We start from the raw sequence: 15860 nt of genomic DNA, 5'->3' as shown, positions 1-15860 counted from the left end.
TGTGTTGCCAGTAATGAGAGCATGAGGAAGCAGACTCCATTTTAAGTCACAAACACTGACCTGCTTAAAAAAATGTATATGACCAATGCCCCCCCCCCCCCCCCCCATGAACCATGGACCTTGTCATTGGTGGGGAGGCTTGCGTGCCTCAGCGATACAGATAGCCGTACCGTAGGTGCAACCACAATGGAGGGGTATCTGTTGAGAGGCCAGACAAACGTGTGGTTCCTGAAGAGGGGCAGCAGCCTTTTCAGTAGTTGCAGGGGCAACAGTCTGGATGATTGACTGATCTGGCCTTGTAACATTAACCAAAACGGCCTTGCTGTGCTGGTACTGCGAACGGCTGAAAGCAAGGGGAAACTACAGCAGTAATTTTTCCCGAGGGCATGCAGCCTCACTGTATGGTTAAATGATGATGGCGTCCTCTTGGGTAAAATATTCCGGAGGTAAAATAGTCTCCCATTCAGATCTCCGGGCGGGGACTACTCAAGAGGACGTCGTTATCAGGAGAAAGAAAACTGGCATTCTACGGATCGGAGCGTGGAATGTCAGATCCCTTAATCGGGCAGGTAGGTTAGAAAATTTAAAAAGGGAAATGGATAGGTTAAAGTTAGATATAGTGGGAATTAGTGAAGTTCGGTGGCAGGAGGAACAAGACTTCTGGTCAGGTGAATACAGGGTTATAAACACAAAATCAAATAGGGGTAATGCAGGTGTAGGTTTAATAATGAATGCGGGTAAGCTACTACAAACAGCATAGTGAATGCAATAATTGTGGCCAAGATAGATACGAAGCCCACACCTACCACAGTAGTACAAGTTTACGTGCCAACACGTTCTGCAGATGACGAAGAAATTGAAGAAATGTATGATGAAATAAAAGAAATTATTCAGATAGTGAAGGGAGAAGAAAATTTAATAGTCATGGATGACTGGAATTCGTCAGTAGGAAAAGGGAGAGAAGGAAACATAGTAGGTGAATATGGATTGGGGATAAGAAATGTAATAGGAAGCCGTCCGGTAGAATTTTGCACAGAGCACAACTTAATCATAACTAACACTTGGTTCAAGAATCATAAAAGAAGGTTATATACATGGAAGACGCCTGGAGATACTGACAGGTTTCAGACAGATTATGTAATGGTAAGACATAGATTTAGGAACCAGGTTTTAAATTGTAAGACATTTCCAGGGGCTGATGTGGACTCTGACCACAATATATTGGTTATGAACTGTAGATTAAAACTGGAGAAACTACAAAAAGATGGTAATTTAAGGAGATGGGACCTGGATAAACTGAAAGAACCAGAGGTTGTACAGAGTTTCAGGGAGAGCATAAGGGAACAATTGACATGAGTGGGAGAAAGAAATACATTAGAAGAAGAATGGGTAGCTTTGAGGGATGAAGTAGTGAAGGCAGCAGAGGATCAAGTAGGTAAAAAGATGAGGGCTGGTAGAAATCCTTGGGTAACAGAAGAAATATTGAATTTAATTGATGAAAGGAGGAAATATAAAAATGCAGTAAATGAAGCAGGCAAAAAGGAATACAAACGTCTCAAAAATGAGATCGACAGGAAGTGCAAAATGGCTAAGCAGGGATGGCTAGAGGACAAATGTAAGGATGTAGAGGCTTATCTCACTAGGGGTAAGATAGATACTGCCTACAGCAAAATTAAAGAGGCCTTTGGAGAAAAGAGAACCACTTGTACGAATATCAAGAGCTCAGATGGAAACCCAGTTCTAAGCAAAGAAGGGAAAGCAGAAAGGTGGAAGGAGTATATAGAGGGTCTATCTCAGTAGGTGGGACTATACCAGGCACGGCCTACATCTCAACAGGAAAGGGAAGGGGAAACTGGCTGGGGTAATAGCAGGAAATTTAAGGGGGGGAGGCACTGCCATGAATGGTAAAATACCAGTGGTTACAGGTGTTGGAGCAGCACCTTTTTTAGGATAGGTAAGACAGAAAGATGTCAAGTTCTACGAGAGGTCAGGATTGAAACAAATCATCAGTTTAGGAAAGAAATTCAACAGCACAATTCTAGCACATTGGATCACCAATCACAGCTATCAATTATAAATTTTCACCAATCACCAGAAATTTTATCTCCACCAAGTTGTATCTCAGTCCTAGGTAATTGCATTGATGAACTAAAGTCACCCAACCCAATTGACATAATCTGCCTCTCTGAACACCATGTGACCACTGGTATAGGAACTAGGCCTAAGCACAATGAGAAACTCAGACAGGAGAGTACTGCAAATGTTAGAATAAGGAAAGGTTCTCATAAAAGTGTAATTAAAAATAATGTAAGTATATTTCATCAAAATATTGGGAGTTTAAAGAATAAAGTAGATGAGCTTCTGGTTTGTTTGGAAGATTTAGAAGCTGAGAATGAAATAGATATACTATGCCTGTCTGAACATCACATTGTTACTGATATGGATAAGGTAAATGTAAGTGGTTATAAGCTCTCTGCACATGTAATGAGAGAAAATATGGAGAAAGGAGGAGTTGCCATATATGTCAAAAGTTATCATTGTGCAAAAAGAATAGAAACAAAAAAGTTTTGTGTAGAGAAACATATAGAAGCATGTGCCTGTGAGCTTAAATTAAATAAAGGCACATTTATAATTGTAACTGTATATAGGTCCCCATCAGGAAATTTTCATCTATTTCTGAAAAATTTGGACTCCTTGTTGTGCTATCTGTCAGACAGGGGGAAGCAAATTATTATTTGTGGGGACTTCAATGTAGATTCTCTGAAAGAGGGTAATAGGAAAAATGACCTTGAAGTATTACTCTGTTCTTTCAATTTGACACCCGTTATTGATTTTCCTACTCGGGTGGTAAAGGATAGCAGCTCACTGATAGATAACTTCTTTATAGACCAAGATAAGTTTAACCAGATAAATGCTCAGCCTGTTGAGAATGGTCTTTCTGATCATGGTGCACAGCTAGTTACAATATATGACATAGCTCCATTCAGCAATACTAAACAGTCCTTGAAAGTAGTACGTTCAGTCAACAATTTAACAATTGCAAATTTCAGGGAAAGCCTACAGCAGTTAGACTGGGATGAGGTGTACCGTGAACCTGATGCCAATTTAAAATATAATTTATTTCATGACATTTTTGTAAATGCATTTGAAAACTGCTTCCCCAAGAAAATAGTTAAATATACTCGTAAGAAACCTTGTAACAAACCATGGCTTACTAAGGGTATAAAAATATCTTGTAACCGGAAAAGGGAAATGTATCTGACAGCAAGAAAGAGTAGTGACCCAGAAACTATCAAAAATTATAAAAACTACTGTGTTATATTAAGAAAAGTTATTAAAAAATCCAGGAGTATGTGTATCATGTCTGAAATCAGCAACTCTGATAATAAAATTAAAACAATTTGGAATATTATTAAAAGAGAAACAGGTCAACCAAGAGCAGAGGAAGACAGTATTACCATCAAATTGAATGAAAACTTTACGAACAAAAAGTCAGAAGTTGAAAATATTTTTAATAATCATTTTCTAAATGTTGTGGATATAGTAGGATCCAGGTGTTCATTAGAAGATGCTAGGCTGTTAATGGAAGAGGCCATACCTATGCAATTTGATACAATTGAAATCTCACCCACTTCTCCCTCTGAAATTAGGAAAATAATAAACTTGCTTAAAAGCAAAAACTCACATGGAATTGATGGCATTTCCAGCAAAATACTAAAAGCTTGTTCTCAACAGATAAGTAAGATTCTCAGCCACCTGTGTAATAGCTCTCTGGAACAGGGCATTTTCCCTGATAGACTGAAATATGCTATTGTTATACCTTTGCATAAAAAGGGGGATAGATCTGATGTCAACAATTACCGTCCAATCTCCCTTCTAACAGCTTTATCCAAAATTTTTGAGAAAGTAATGTATTCAAGAGTAGCTTCACATATCTGTAAAAATGAAGTACTAACAAAATGTCAGTTTGGTTTCCAGAAGGGTTTTTCAACAGAAAATGCCATATATGCTTTCACCAGTCAAATTTTGAATGATCTGAATAACCGAACACCACCCATTGGGATTTTTTGTGATCTCTCAAAGGCTTTTGATTGTGTAAATCATGAAATTCTGCTAGACAAGCTCAAGTATTGTGGCATGAGTGGGACAGTGCACAAATGGTTTAATTCGTACCTAACTGGAAGAGTGCAGAAAGTTGAAATAAGTAGTTCTCGTAACATGCAAAGATCAGCACATTCCTCAAACTGGGGAACTATCAAGAATGGGGTTCCACAAGGGTCAGTCTTGGGCCCTTTGTTGTTCTTATTATATATTAATGACTTGCCATTCTATATTCATGAAGAGGCAAAGTTAGTTCTCTTCGCTGATGATACAAGTATAGTAATCACACCTGAGAAACAAGAATTAACTGATGAAATTGTCAATACTGTCTTTCAGAAAATTACTAAGTGGTTCCTTGTAAACGGACTCTCACTGAATTTTGATAAGACACAGTACATACAGTTCCGTACAGTGAATGGTATGACGCCATTAATAAATATAGACCTTAATCAGAAGCATATAGCTAAGGTAGAATATTCCAAATTTTTAGGTATGTCCATTGATGAGAGATTAAATTGGAAGAAACACATTGATGATCTGCTGAAACGTTTGAGTTCAGCTACTTATGCAATAAGGGTCATTGCAAATTTTGGTGATAAACATCTTAGTAAATTAGCTTACTACGCCTATTTTCACTCATTGCTTTCATATGGCATCATATTTTGGGGTAATTCATCACTGAGGAATAAAGTATTTATTGCACAAAAGCGTGTAATCAGAATAATAGCTGGAGTCCACCCAAGATCATCCTGCAGACATTTATTTAAGGATCTAGGGATATTCACAGTAGCTTCTCAGTATATATACTCTCTTATGAAATTTGTTATTAACAACCAAACCCAATTCAAAAGTAATAGCAGTGTGCATAACTACAATACTAGGAAAAAGGACGACCTTCACTATTCAAGATTAAATCTAACTTTGGCACAGAAAGGGGTGAATTATACTGGCACTAAAGTATTTGGTCACTTACCAAATAGTATCAAAAGTCTGACAGATAACCAACAAGTATTTAAGAAGAAATTAAAAGAATTTCTGAATGACAACTCCTTCTACTCCATAGAGGAATTTTTAGATATAAATTAAGAAAAAAAAAGAAAAAAAAACAAAAATATTAAAAAAGAAATAAATAAAAAAAATAAAAAAAAATAAAAATAAAGAAAAACAAAAAAACAAAAAATAAAGTTGTTATATTAACTTAAGTATGTTGTTAAATTAACCTAATTATGTCGTGTATTGGTAAATTCGACTCGTTCCACATCATTATGAAATATCGTATTCATGATCCATGGAACTAGTATTAATCTAATCTAATCTAATCTAATCTAATACAAGGGCGATGTTCTTGAGGACAATATTATGGAAATGGAAGAGGATGTAGATGAAGATTAAATGGGAGATACAATACTGCGTGAAGAGTTTGACAGAGCACTGAAAGACCTGAGTCGAAACAAGGCCCCAGGAGTAGACAACATTCCATTAGAACTACTCACGGCCTTGGGAGAGCCATACATGACAAAACTCTACCATCTGGTGAGAAAGATGTATGAGACAGGCGAAATACCCTCAGACTTCAAGAAGAATATAATAATTCCAATCCCAAAGAAAGCAGCTGTTGACAGATGTGAAAATTACCGAACTATCAGTTTAATAAGTCATGGCTGCAAAATACTAACGCGAATTCTTTACAGACGGATGGAAAAACTAGTAGAAGCCGACCTCGGGAAAGATCAGTTTGGATTCTGTAGAAATATCGGAACACGTGAGGCAATACTGACCCTACGACTTATCTTAGACGCTAGATTAAGGAAAGGCAAACCTACATTTCTAGCATTTGTAGACTTAGAGAAAGCTTTTGACAATGTTGACTGGAACACTCTCTTTCAAATTCTGAAGGTGGCAGGGGTAAAATACAGGGAGTGAAGGGCTGTTTACAATTTGTACAGAAACCAGATGGCAGTTATAAGAGTCGAGGGATATGAAAGGGTTTGCAGTGGTTGGGAAGGGTGTGAGACAGGGTTGTAGCCTCTCCCCAATGTTATTCAATCTGTATATTGAGCAAGCAGTAAAGTAAACAAAAGAAAAATTCGGAGTAAGTATTAAAATCCATGGGGAAGAAATAAAAACTTTGAGGTTTGCTGATGACATTGTAATACTGTCAGAGACAGCAAAGGACTTAGAAGAGCAGTTGAACGGAATGGATAGTGTCTTGAAAGGAGGATATAAGATGGACATCAACAAAAGTAAAACGAGGATAATGCAATGTAGTCGAATTAAGTCGAGTGATGCCGAGGTAATTAGATTAGGAAATGAGATGCTTAAAGTAGTAAAGGAATTTTGCTATTTGGGGAGCAAAATAACTGATGATGGTCGAAGATGGTCGAACTAGAGAGGATATAAAATGTAGACTGGCAATGGCAAGGAAAGCGTTTCTGAATAAGAGAAATTTGTTAACATCGAGTATAGATTTAAGTGTTAGGAAGTCATTTCTGAAAGTATTGGTATGGAGTGTAGCCATGTATGGAAGTGAAACATGGACGATAACTAGTTTGGACAAGAAGAGAATAGAAGCTTTCGAAATGTGGTGCTACAGAAGAATACTGAAGATTAGATGGGTAGATCATAAAACTAATGAGGAGGTATTGAATAGGATTGGAGAGAAGAGAAGTTTGTGGCACAACTTGACTAGAAGAAGGGATAGGTTGGTAGTACATGTTCTGAGGCATCAAGGCATCACCAACTTAGTATTGGAGGGCAGCGTGGAGGGTAAAAATCGTAGAGGGAGACCAAGAGATGAATACACTAAGCAGATTCAGAAGGATGTAGGTTGCAGTAGGTACTGGGAGATGAAGAAGCTTTCACAGCATAGAGTAACATGGAGAGCTGCATCAAACCAGTCTCAGGACTGAAGACAACAACAACAACAACATGACCAATGGAATTGTAAAAGATAAAGGTCACATAGTTGTGCAGTTTTCACCCTATGATTGTGATTTGAGTGTGGTAGAACTGGCATGGGCATCAGGTGACATGTTTAAGAGAACAAGTGAATCATTTTGGTAACTACTGCTGGCTGGGAATGGTGCTGCAGCAACTAGAAGAAGATTACTCACGCCATGACAGTGTCGTCAAACTTGCAGTAGAGGAAATCTTTATCAAGACTGGTACTGCTGAATCAGACACAGATGAAAAACTTAATTGTGACTGAGATTTGTGTGTACATACATTTCAGCATTACATGTGGGAATAAATGTTCAAAATGTTACTCATTCTCTTTTTATTGCCACAGTGTAATGTTTACTACTGCTTCTTTTTAATTCTGAATTGTCCATGAGAACTGATATGGAATTAGTAGCTGCAAGTACAGTCATTTAACATTAAACTACCAATTTACATTTCATGAATCCTATAAACTTTTGTTACAGCCATGTCTCAGTTTTTTCCAGTTGTACATGTGCAACGTTTATTGGTCATGTAGGATACAGTGGCTGATGCGCAGTGACCAATTCTTGTCCATAGAGCGGGGCAAGTTCATTTGTTTGTTCAAAAGGGGAGACTGACAAGCTTTTTCCAACTTTCAGCTGGTCAGCAATAACAGAATCGTCATGCACGCCCTACAATCTTTCTGTGTTTGGTAAAAAAACTCATTTTTTGGTTACTTGTAGCTTTAAGTGTCAGGTTCATTGTGATTTACCCATCATTTCATGAATGGTCATAGTTATTGGGATATTTAAATGGAAGTAAAACGCTGTACGAAATTCGAAAAAGTTTGCAATGAAAAATAGGGATCACTATGATTTTCCATGTGGTTGACATTACATAATATATTGCTGCATATGAAATACAGCTAACATATTGAATTTTTCTTTAGACTTGTTTGGAAGTCTCTCTCTGTCACTTATCTCAAGAAAATTGGTCCGGCGTAGCTCACTCATTTGTGATTGTACCTTGCCAGTGATAAAGCCTGAGTGAAATATCCACAACGTTCCTCATATTTCATACACAGTTTGAGATATCAAGACGATATTTTGGCAAATAGTAGCATGCAAAGAGGAGAGTATTTTGCCATATGGCTATTACACAAAATTTCATTATCTCCTGCATCAGTCCACTAACTAAAGGCTTTTCCAATGAAAGAACATAATTTTTACGGGCCATTGATACCCAGTGAATCGAGAAATGCTATGGGTTTTGAACAACGTAGGTGAAGTCATGTTTATTTTGTACCAAGGCGTGCTTTTTCATAGGATGCTGTCCTAACTTTTCCTCAGTTTCTTACTTAATAATAAACCATTGTTCCAGAATTATCTCACAATTGTGTCTGCACAACATGTTAGTGAGATGAGGCTGTGTAAACTCCGCTGACTTTTGGCGAAAGAAACAAATTTTAATATACCAACAAGAGAAATGTGTAGGTTTTACTCAGAATTCCCACTCTTGACTTTTCTCTGAAAGTTAAAAATAGTTAACAAACAAGGCAAAAATAAATCGCTGCATTTTTGGGGAATTCTTGTTAGATACTAACCAAAGATGAGGTGACAAAACTTTTTGAATGGTCACCATACAAGTGTGGGCGTGTTTACCAAAAATGTGAGTGTAGGCTTCAGTTTAGAACGGCATTTCCCCTCCATTGCTCAGCATTTCCCTTCCAGTGCTCTGAGCGACCCCCCCCCCTATCACTGCCACTCTCTCCACGCTTCTCCAGCCGACTGCGCGTCTAGCAGCCACGGCACTATAGCAGTTGAGAGTTGTTGCAGCGGTGGCTAATACATGGCACTGTCAGCACTGTTTGGGAAAGAACTTCCAAACACAACTGTGTTGCTAACACTGCTTGACAGTGTGACTTTTTCCCCTCTTCCCTCGTCAGCATAAGTGCTGGTAGTTGGTGGGCGGATATATGCTTTTGGTTTCTTATGTGTGCTGTTTTTTGTTTATATATATTTGATGTCTTTGAGAATGTTTTATGTGTGTCTGGAAATGTGACACTGGATCAGATTTCAGTTTTGCAGCATTAACAATGTAGGAAAAGACAGATCAAGATTCAGACAGGCACATTAAAAGACACTTACACAAAAGCTTGCAGCACAGCCTTCACCAGAAAAAAAAGAGAAACACCCACCATTCCTTCACACAAGCAGGAAAAATGAATGGTGTGTGTTTCTCTTTCTTTTTTTGATAAAGGCTGTGGCCAAAAGTTTATATGTAAGTGCATTTTAATTGTGCCTGTCAGCAACTTAACATGCCATCTTTAAGGCAAGTAGCAATCTATCTTTTTCTACATCATTGATATTCCAACCTGGAGTTTCCATTGTTTGATTTTAGATCTCTATTAAACATGAATTAATTGATGTGTGTGTGTGAAAGACAGAGAAAGAGAGAGAGAGAGAGAGGTTAATTATACACTAGTTATAATGTCAATAATGTGAATCAGTGTTTCTGGGAATGACAAGCAGAAATTTCAAAACTAGGTATAAAGAACATAGAAGAAGGTGGAAGTTGGAAGTGTGAAAATAACCATTCAACCTTTGCTGAACATGGACATGAACCATACAACATGGAACAAGACATGAAAACACACACACACTCAATTCACACAAAAAAATAACACATTACACATAAAAAATATCAAACCACACATTCACACCACAACACAAATAAAAGACGAAGATAAACACACAATGACAACTGGCAACGTTACACTCTGTAAACAATTTCATTCAATACTCAGTGAAAAGTGGAAATGAAATTTTGAAGTAAATGTGAAATCTGCCATCTGGAGTTTGCAGATCAAGTAAATATATCTCCAGGATCACACAGATGGATTAACATCACAAATTGAGAGAATAACAACGGACAACTGTAGCAGCAGTCTGATGGGCTCGTTATGGGCAACCCTTTAGCCGGCATCCTTGCCGACATCTTTATCAATTCCTTGGAAAAAAAGCTGTTTAACCGTGTCTCAGACACTTCACTAGGTATCCTTTCTTACACAAGATACGTTGATGATGTTCTAGTCATCTATAACGGACCCGCTGATAGAATTGATCATATATTTCAACTTTTTAACGACCTCCATGAAAAAATTTCTTTCACTGTTGAACTTGAAAACGAAAACCGCCAATTACATTATTTAGACTTGACGCTTACGATAGAAGACAATAACATCACATTCAATATTTTTCAAAAAGAAACATATACTGACCAAATTGTGGCTGCTTCCTCTTTTCATCCACAGTCTCAAAAAACGACCTTTTTTCACTCTGCCGTCCACCGAGCCACCTCTATACCACTTTCAACAGAAAAGTTTAATGAGGCGATTAATTTATTTAAAACCATAGCAGTCAATAATGAATACACGCCTTACATAGTGGACGATATCCTAAAAAAGAAAACTGCAAGAACTACCACGCTCAACACCTCACGCACTGAAATTAACCCAAAAAAACGTTTTTCTATTCCTTTCATAGGACCCAATTCCTATCACATTCAGCGCATGCTTCACAACAAATACAACTGCAATGTTGCCTTCTCTACTAATAATAATCTAAAGAGAAACTTCATTCATAATTTGAAATCCATTCGCTCTCCTACAGAAAGTTCTGGCATTTATAAGATGATCTGCGATACCTGCTCCTCCTATTATATAGGGCAAACCGGACGTGCTTTCACCATCGATGTAAAGAACATCTTTTGAGAAAGAATGGCACCAGTACCCTAAATTCATCCTTTGCCGATCATCTCTTAATTACTGGACACGTGCCTAAAGCCATAGGCGATAACAATATTCTGCATACCGAAAAGACTGTTAGATGTCTTAGAGGAATTGGAGATTTTCAAACATCTCTCTCTGGTCGTGATGGCCTCATTCTCAACGAACAGCTCCCGCTGCGAAATAAAAACTTTTTCGACTGTATAAAGCCATTGCTTGATCTTTGATTCAGATTTCCTCATGCAATTTACCAAAATGTTGTTTTCCTGTTACATCTTTGCTGTTTTATTGTATGTCATAACTAACGTTTTTTTTCGTTACAAAATGTATCTCTGTTTAAAGTAGATAAATCTGTAACTTCATCCTATTATTATTAGTGCTTACGTTATGCCTGAATCAGCTGCATCACAATTTCATGTGTCTAATTTTGAATGTACAGTAGCCTAGTTGTTTCTGCGGCTACTAGATGGCGCTCGTAGCAACACCATGTTTACTTGCCCACACTTTCTAAAGTGGGCACCAGCATTGCCAACCATACGATAAATTATCGCAATATACGATAATTACAACGTGAACACGATATACGACAGTACATTGCTGATAATTGCGGAATCTACGATAATTTTTGTGAAGATTTAAAATGAAAATAAATTGATACTTGTAGTAGTTTCATACGTTAATAATCTGTTTTCATATATTTAAGTCCATACTCCATTCAATATAAGCAATTTCCTCTTTTTCTCTCGTCCACTCCCCGCAACAGTCCAACGACTCTTAACACTGTATATTCGCTTCCGGGGAATACCCTTACTGCCTAACAAATATTGTTTCACAACAATATGGGCTATTAGGGCTAGGCCATCGTCATCAGTTGCTGGTGCAATTAGGACTTGAATGCACGGGTAGTTAGTTGTCTTTGTGCTCTTAAAAGAATATTAATTTTTTGTTCTTAAGGGAAATTAAAGTGTGGTGTTCTTTAAATAAATACTGTAGTGGTGTATTCAAATATAAATAATGGAAAGTGACAACAGTGATGTAGATTCTCTGCGGACCCCACAGAAGAAATTGAGGCTACGTGGTGAGTTGAAATTAAAATGTTTGAAACAAAAGTTCAGAAAGGAATGGTTGACTGATTTATCTTCCAAGGATTGGCTACAACCTGTTAGTGACGATGCATATAAAGCTTGGTGTAAAGTTTGTATATGTGAATTCAGTGCTGAGTTGACTGTAGTGAAAAATTAAGCTAAAGGGAAAAAACACTTAAGTGTCGTAAAATGTGTCGGGCCTCTACAAAAGAAACTTGACTTTTCATCACAATCAAAATCATCTGATACATTTGATAAGCAGGGCAAGAGGGCTGAAATATTGCTATGTGGGTTTTTGGCAGAACAAAACATCTCTATTAATACAGCCAATCACTTAACAGATGTAATTAAAAGTGCCTTTCCCGATTCTAAAATAGTTGAGAACTTGCAGTTGGGTAGAACAAAAGCCACAGGGGTGATAAAGAATGTCATAGGTAAATGTCATTTGGATGAACTGAATGAAGTTTTACAGAGACAAAAGTTCAGTTTCATAATTGATGAATCTACCGACATTTCCGCTACAAAAAATTTGTGTGTTTGTGTGCAGTATTTTGATGAAGATAGCTCCAAAATACATACTAAATTTTGGCAGTTGTTACAGCTGTTTGACGAGGCTGCTCATGAAGGAGCCACTGCTAATCGTTTGTACGACCTCGCACGTAAAGCCTTGAGAGTACATAGTATTCCTCCTGAAAATTTAGTAGGATTTTCTTCGGATGGGTGCAACACAATGATGGGGAAAGATAATTCTGCTGCTAGTCAAATAATTAGAGATTTTCCTGGTATTTTTATACAGAAATGTATATGTCATTCATTGCACCTATGTGCAAGTGAGGCTTGCAAACAATTACCAAGACTATGTGAAGACACAGCAAGGGATACATATTCATTCTTTAAGCATAGTTCAAAATGAATAGCCCAGTTTGTGGAATTCCAGCAGTTTTGTAATGTCGAACCTCACAAGATACTGCATCCGTCTCAAACAAGATGGTTATCTTTGTTAACTGTTGTTTCACGTATTCTAGAACAATGGAATGCATCGTCATTATTTTTCACTTGCAAATGGGAAGAAGAAAGACTGTATGCAGCTGAACAGTTAGCAAAGTCATTCAGGGACAACTTTGTACGTGTATTTTTTATATTTCTCGAGTGGATTCTACCGAAATTTGTGTCTCTGAATCAATATTTTCAAAGCGAGAAATTAGTAATTTGCTCTTTGCTTGATAGAATGTGCAAAACGTACAAAGAAATCCTTCTTTGCTACATGTCTCCTGATTATATCAATAAAACTGATTTGACAGACATAGATCCAGCAAACCCAGCCCAACTTGTGCCTTATACACAAATGTATTTAGGTGTAGGTGTGATTGATTTCATGAGCCAATCTGAAAACATCTCACAAAAATCTAAAGTGATTGATTTCTACTACAGAGTGCAACAGTTACTTATAGTATCTTTTTGTGAGATAAAAAAGCGGTATGATTTCAACAATTCTGTTCTAAAAATGTTGAGTTGGTTAACACCAGAAATAGCATTGTCAAAAAGTGATGCAAGGCCGTCAACACTTGTTCCATTTATAAAGTCGGTTCAGAGGATTTCTCCAAAAGATAAAAGGCTTATGCAAATGATTGATGATCAGCATTGCCACATGCCACGTTGCCACATGCAGAATTTCCCGAAAATCTACGGCCTAAAGAGGTGGACGAATTTTGGGTGTTCATAAAGAACACTAGGGACCTGCATGGTAACCAAGAGTTCCTCCAAATAGGAATCTTTGTGCTAGATATATTAGTTTTACCACATTCTAGTGCTGATTGTGAGCGGGTCTTTTCAAAAATGAATCTAGTGAAGACACCATTGAGAAATAAGTTACATTCGGGTACAGTCAGCGCAGTAATGCTCACTTCCCAGCGTGTGAAGAATTGTGTACAGTTCGAACCAACCAGTGCAATGATTGCATCAATGAACACGTCGAACATTTATGCTAAGAAGAAGGAATCTCATCGAGATAGTGAGTCCGATTTCGCCGATGTGGAGTTCGACAACGATGCTTATTAGGGTGAGTTTAATTATATTATTATTTTTAATTATATTAAGTACACAGTGCTACTTTTCGATTGGGGTTAGCGAATTTTCCTTGCATAAAATCTGTGATGCTTTGGACACTTCCGAGTTTATCTGGTTCTGAACGTATTTTTAGTACTTAGCATTGCGATTAGAGACGTTTTGGTTTGTAATTAGGAGGTTTTACAGATAAAAATTTTAAAACATGAGAAGACTTTGCCATTCGCAATTGAAAACAAAAATATTGTATACGTCATATTATCAGCATTATTGTTTTTGTTTGTTTAAGATTATCAATATACGATAATTTTAGATAAAAAACGATAATTTTAAATACAAAATGCCATAATTTTATCTTCTGGGGTTGGCAATGCTGGTGGGCTCCTCAGTCTTGTTGCAACCCTTGTTCACTAAAGTACGAGCAGCCCTTAGCGGCTCGCCATCTTACTTACAACTATTCATGACGTCGCCTTTCCGGCTTAGATCTTTTTTAATATGTGACTTGTAAGTACTGCATCTTTTTCCAGTCAGTACAAACTTTAATTTTATTAATGTATTATATACTTAATATGTTTCAGAACAGTTAGTCTAATTCTGAAGACGACGCTCATAGTAGCGTCGAAACCTGGTCAATTTTGACTTAATATTTGTGACCGAGGGCTTATTTGTTCTAACGTAATTGTAATCAATAAATGAAAAGCACCAGTTATCATCATGTTGTTCTACCAAGAACCAACGGAATATTCTGTTTACATGTAATTGTAATCATTTCTGTTTCACGTGTCTGGCAAGCTGTGAATTCAACATTCTTCATATAGAGATCAACGCAGTTTTCTTCTTGTCAAATTGTCATTCCTCTATACTTTGTATGTAGCTTAGAAGCTGCCAGTTTTTGAATTTTTGTATGTAGTGTAGGATGTTTCTTGGTTTGACTGACTATATCTGCATATGAAATTTGCCTGGATATGGTGTCTTGCAGACTGTGTGGAAAGTAACCAATTCAGCTGAATATTTCCAAAAGTGCTCAAATGTGTGGCCCTTGTGAAAACAAAGGGACAGGTGAAATGGAAAGCAGTTGAGTACAGACAGTCATGTGACAAGAATTGTAGGTGTCTGGAGAGCTGCCACGAAATGTACGGAGAAGGATATGAACCAAAAATGCTTGTGCCCTAATTTTGATAAGATATTTCCAATTTTACAAAGGTTTAGTATTTGACATACACATTTCTTTTAAGAAATGAGTTTGGAAGTTAAGTGGTAACTGAAACTTATTTACTGTCAAAAAAATATGTAAAAATTCTAATAAAAGTGATTTTCATTTATCTGTAAGACTTTATAAGATTCCTGAATAAAGTGATTGCATCCAGCATAAAAAGAGGTGTTTCATAAATTTAAACTTGCTTGCCAGACCATGCAGACCCTGACTAACTTTCAGTTGTACTGATGCTACATAAATAGCCACATGACAATGTAATGTACTGAACAAACCTGACCAACAGTGACTGTGAATAGAAAATTAATTTTATTTTGTCTTCTGTACCAAATTATTTTAGACATTTTTTGATGCTACATGTTTTTATTTTCTCTTCAGTGTGAGAATTTTCAATTTAAATGTTTATTTGAGTTAACTGCAACAACTGTGATAGGCCATAATTCAGAGAACAGAAGGTGAGTTTTCCCACAAAATATCAATTTCCTATGCTTTACTACTGTTGATTGCTTAGACTAAAATGTTAATTAACTTTGGAGTGACACACCTTGGTATTTGGATTGTGTACCATATAGCTGAGTTGAGTTCTTCGGCTGCTAGGCATCAAGTAATTCCATTACAGGCTCTTTTGACTGCAGTTGTCAAATGAATAATTGCCTCAACCATTTTGTGATGCATTTTTTTTTTTTCA

Source organism: Schistocerca serialis, chromosome 9 (genome assembly GCF_023864345.2).
Source record: "Schistocerca serialis cubense isolate TAMUIC-IGC-003099 chromosome 9, iqSchSeri2.2, whole genome shotgun sequence".
In the NCBI taxonomy this organism is placed as follows: domain Eukaryota; kingdom Metazoa; phylum Arthropoda; class Insecta; order Orthoptera; family Acrididae; genus Schistocerca; species Schistocerca serialis.
This window is presented reverse-complemented; position numbering follows the sequence as displayed.